Genomic DNA, 5,990 nt, shown 5'->3' with positions numbered 1-5,990 from the left:
GAAAATCAAAATGGATGAACTTACTCAGCATTTCTTAAGTTGACGTAATTGGAGAACAAATTCAAGCCTCAAGATGCAATACTTAAGAATGCAGAATGTTGATTGATCCAGGAAGCATCAAAAGAAGATGAAAGGCCATGTCAACAAAGCCAAGCATTGCCAACACCACACATGAATTTCTTTCAATCAATTAGCTAAGTACTTAGTGTGGCCTGGACTGATCTTCTGCTAGGAGCAGTAGACTGTGGCCACACCTCCTAGAAGTTCGCCCTGACCCTGCTGCCTGGAATCCCAAACTCATCACCTGGAGGACCTGGCCCTGCTGCCTGAAGGACCTGGTCCCACCACCTGGACACCTCTCCCCCCACTGCCTGGAGGATGACCAGTTGCTATCCCTCTCAACTGCACCAGGAACATCCCCCCCCTCCCAGAGCTTGAGCTGCCTTTAGCCCTGGGCACTTTGATCCCACCTAGCTGCAGCAGTTCCCTGACAGAGAAGACTGGTAATTCACAGGCCATATCTCTCCCCAACAGAAGCAAGTTTTCCCTTGAGTCAAAAGATCACAGAGATCCACAACCAGGAGAAGATAAAATAGAGGAATGAGAGCTTCTAAGAATCAAATTCTTATGAACATCCAAAAACTTCTCCAACCAGGTAAAAAGGGAAGTCACAGACAGGGAAAAAGTATTTGGTAATGTCATGTCAGATAAGGGATTTATATCTACAATTTATAAAATACTTGAGCACCACAACAAGATAAAGGTAAATAATCCAATTGAAAAATTGGCACAGGATATGAACAGACACTTCACCAAAGAAGACATTCAGATGGTCAACAAGCACATGAAGAAATGTTCAAAATCCCTAGCTCTAAGAGAGATGCAAATCAAAACAACTATGAGATATCATCTCACCTCAGTCAGAATAGCAAAATTTAACAGAACAGCAAACAACAAATGCTGGTGAGGTTGTAGAGAAACTGAAACCCTTATTCACTGTTGGTAGAAGTGCAAAATGGTGCAACCACTGTGGAAGACGGTGTGATGCTTTCTCAAAAAGTTGCACATAGAGATACCATTTGACCCAGCAATTCCAATACTGGGAATATACCCCAAAGAAACCATAACTTCCACCCAAGCAAATATATGTACACCCATGTTTATTACAGCTTTGTTCACAATAGCAAGGAGTTGGAAACAACCTAAGTGCCCATCAGCAACAAATGGATAGAGAAGCTGTGGTATGTTCACACAATAGTACACTACGCTGCATTAAAAAACAAGGAACTCATACAATATTATTCAAAATGGGTGACCCTAGAGGGCATTATGCTAAGTGAAATATCTCAGTCACAAAGGGACAAATACTGCATAGTGTCACTGTTATAAAATATGATGGATATCGGGGTTGGAGGGAGACTGAGAAAGATGAGATAAATAATGTATATTGCATTGAAACAGATGAGGGAGAAAACTGTTTTAAAGGGACATGTCATTAGGTATTATTGTCATGACAGGAGTCCAGAACGAAGGCTGCATAGTGAAGTAGACCTGGAGGGAGGGTTTGTAAAACAATGAAAAATTTTTCTTTTTTTCTTTTCAAAGAGAAGAGTGTACTGTGGTGGGGAGAGGTGGGAAGGTAGAAAAGTGCAACAATTAATTGATGGAAATCCAAGGTCTCTGTAAATTTTCATTAAAATTAATAATAATTTAAAAAATTTTAAAAACTATCAGAAAGAAATCCAGGCAGGATAGCTGCCCCACCCTCCTCTGGAGCAGTGACTTCCTGGGCCAAGGTTATCAGACCAAAGTCCGCTAAGACGTCAAGCATGAAAAATACTACCACAGCAATGACACAGAAGAAGCAGACTACCTCAGACCCTACACATATCCAAAATAAATGTCACTCCCCAAAAGTGATGCAGTATAAATGGATTTCCTGAAGCCAGAAAGTCTGATGAAACTTTCTGACACAGACTTCAAAAAAACAATGATTGAATATTTTCAAAGTGTGAAAGAAAAACTCAAAGAATCACAGGACTCTGCAATCAAAAGCCAAGAGGAACTTTAAAAAAAAATACAGATAAAACAAGCAATGCATTAGAGGCTCTGGAAAAAAACAAGAAATCACAATCCAGAAAATGAGGACCAATTTTTCAGATTTTGTTAACATGTTGGAGGGGCATATGAGCAGTGTTGAAGAGATGGTACACAGAACCAGTGAAATAGAAGATAGAATTGCCACTACTGATCTACTAGGGAGAAAAGAAGAATCAAAAAGGAAGGTAAAAGTGGAAAACCTAAGAATAATCAAGAGGAATAACATGCTCAGAATAGGAATCTTGGAAGAGGAAGAAGCAGATAAGGGCACCGAGAAAGTTGTGGAAGAATTACTAGAAGAAAACTTTTAAAGCATGATGAAGAATGAAAGAATATCTATTCAAAAAGCTGAGAGAACACCTTATAAAGTAGGCCCCAAGAGAAAAACACCAAGACATTTCATAGTCAAATTTACTAGAACCAAAGATAAGACTTCTGAAAGCAGCCAGAGAGAAATGAAGAGTAACCTATAAGGGAGAGCAAATAAGATTAAGTGCTGATTTCTCAGAAGAAACCATGACATCAAGAAGACAGTATTATTGTTGTTGCTTGCCATCAAGTTGAGCACAACTCATAGTGACCCTAGGAACAAAAGGCCTGAAGCCTTTCTGTAGCTATTGTCATTTATCAAAGTGTCCAGAGGCATGCTGTTTAGGACATGGATGCCACTCCTGCTTCCAAGAGAAAACAGTGGAATGACATATATCAAACACATAAAGAATATAACTATCAACCAAGAATACTATTCCTAGCAAAACTGTCCATCAAATATGAAGGACAGATCAAGACATTCTAAGAGAAGCAGTACCTAAGGGAATTTGTAAAAACAATACCAGCATTGCAGGAAACACTGATAGAAGTCTTTCTTACAGAGATGCCATAAAAAGCAGGATGGACCAAAGTAACCAGCAACAACATCAAAAAGGACTCAACAAAATAATAGCAATGAACCCTTGCCTCTCAATAATTACACTGAATGTATATGGTTTAAATGCACCACTGAAGAGAAAAATAGTAACTGACTTGATTTAAAAAAAAAACAAAACACAACAACAACCATCAATATGCTGGCTATAAAAACACACCTGAAAAGTGAAAACAAAGAAAGATTACAAATAAAAGGATGGGGGAAATATACCAAGCAAATGATAACCAGAAAAAAGCAGGAGTAGCGATACTAATCTCTGATAAACTAGATTTCAACACAAAAACCATCACAAAGGACAAGGAAGGTCAATAATGCTTAGAGGGTCAATGGAAGAAGAGAACATTGCCATAATAAATATCTATGCATCAAATGGTAGAGTTGCAAAATATACAAAGCAAACATTAACAGAACTGAAAAAAAGAAATAGACAACACCACTATCACAGTAGGAGACTTCAATACACCACTCTCAAAAATATATAGAACTATCAGAAAGAAACTCCACAAAGATATGGAAGAATTAAACCACACAATAAACCAACTTGATCTTATAGATATATACAGGTAAATGCACGCCAAGAAACTACAGTATACCTTCTTCTTCAAAATGCATGAAACATTCTCTAGAATAAATCACATTTTAGTCACAAAGCAAGCATCAGTAAATTTAAAAAAAAACATAGAAATAATACAAAGTGTTCTCACAGACCACAATGCTACAAAATTAGAAATGAATAAGAGGATAAAGGAGGGGGGAAATCCATATATTTGGAAGCTGAACAACACCTGCTTGACCATGAATAAGTACTATAAGGTATAAAAAAGGAAATTAATTTTTTTTCTTGAAACAAATGACACTGAAAACACAACTTACCAAAACCTCTGGGAAACAGCTAAAGCAGTAATTAGAGGTCAACTTACAGCAATAAGCAAACATGTCAAAAGAAAAGAAAACATGATAATTGACTCTCTAACCCAACATCTCCAACAAACTGAAAAAGAACAGCAAGAAAACCTGACACATTCTTTAAAAAGCTGAAATTATAAAAATTAGGACAGAAATCAATGAAACAGAAAACAGAAAAATGATTGAAACCATTAACAAAACCAGTTGATTCTTCAAAAAGGTCAATAAAATCGACAAACCACTAGCAAAACCCACAAAAGAGAAGAAACAAATAATCTGAAGAAGAGATAAAAGGGGCAATGTCACAACAGAATAAACTGAAATAAAAAGGTTAACAATGGAATATTATGGAAAAACTATACTCAAACAAAAATGAAAACCTTGAGGAAATGGACAAATACTTAGAAACCCACAACCTACCTAAACTGACACAGACTGAAATAGAACACCTGAACGGACAAACGAAAAAATTGAACAAGTAATAAAACAAATTTAGAAAAGAAAAAAAAAAACCCACACAAAATAAAAAACCCTGGACCAGATGGTTTTACAATTAAATTCTATCAAACATTCAGAGAAGTGCTATCATCAATTCTATATAAAATATTTCAGAAAATAGAAAAAGATGGAATTCTCCCAGACTCTTTCTATGAAGCAAACATATCCTTGATATCACCAAACACACCACCAAAGTGAAAAATACATTATATATTCTCTTAGGACTATACATGCAAAAATCCAAAATAAAATTGTGACCAATAGAGTCCAACAGGACATTAAAAAAAAATTCACTATGATCACGTGGGATTTTAACAGGTGTGCAAGTATGGTTCAGTGGAAGAAAAACAATTAGTATAAGTCATCACATTAACAAAGCACAGAGCAAGAACCACATGATCCTATCAATTGATGCAGAAAAGCTCTTTGACAAAATCCAACACCCTTTACTGATTAAAACACTCAACAAAATAGGAATAGAGGAATTCCCTCAACATAGTAAAAAGTATATACACAAAACTAAGAGCCAACATCATTCTCAAGGGAGAGAGATTAAAGTCATTCATTTTGAAAACAGGAACTAGACAAAGATGCCCACTATCACCTGCGCTATTCAATATTGTATTGGAAGTTTTAGCAATAACAATAAGATAAGAAAACAGGAGGTATCCAAACTGGCAAAGAGGAGATAAAATTATCTCTATATGCAGATTATATATGGTATATTTAGAAAAGCCTAAAGACTCAGTGAGAAAACTACTGGACATAGGAGACCAATTCAGCAAAGTGGCAGGAAACAAGGTCAATGTACAAAAATCAATTGGATTTCTCTACATTGGCAAAGTGAATACACAAATGGAGTGAGGAAAAACAATACCTATCACAATAGCTAAAAATAAGATTAAATATACTTGGGAGTAAATCTAACTAAAAACACAAAAGACCTGTTAAAAGAAAATTATAAAACATTGTTTTTGTTGTTATGTGCTGTCGAGTCGCCTGTGGCTTGCAACTATGTACAAGAGCCCTAAACCCTGCTCTATCCTGGTCCAACCTCACTGTCTCCGACACTCTTACTCCCACCATTCCAATCACTGAATTGATCCATTTCATCGAGGGTCTTCCTCTCCTGCACTGTCTCTCTACTCTCCCAAATATGATGTTCCTCTCCAAGGACTGCTCCCTCCTTGCAACATGCCCAAAATATGTCAGATGAAGCTCCAGAATCCTTGCCTCCAAGGAGCAGCCCGGCTTCACCCTCTCCAGGACAAACCTGTTTGTTCTCTTACCAGTTCATGGCATATTCAACACTCTTCTCCAGCACCATCGCTCAAAGGCATCAATTCTCCTTTTATCCTCCCTAGTCATTGTCCAACTCTCTGATGCATAACAAGGGATTGCAAAGACCATGGCCTGTGTCAGACACACCTTAGTCTCCAGAGTGACACCATTGCTCTTCAGTACTTTGGAGAGGTCCCTAACAGCAGGATTTCACATTGCAATACGCCTTTTAATTTCCTGGCTGCTGGTGCCAAGAGTGTTGACTGTGGAGCCAAGC

Source organism: Elephantulus edwardii, unplaced genomic scaffold (assembly GCF_000299155.1).
Source record: "Elephantulus edwardii isolate Elephantulus edwardi_28Jun2011 unplaced genomic scaffold, EleEdw1.0 scaffold00090, whole genome shotgun sequence".
Taxonomy (NCBI): domain Eukaryota; kingdom Metazoa; phylum Chordata; class Mammalia; order Macroscelidea; family Macroscelididae; genus Elephantulus; species Elephantulus edwardii.
This window is presented reverse-complemented; position numbering follows the sequence as displayed.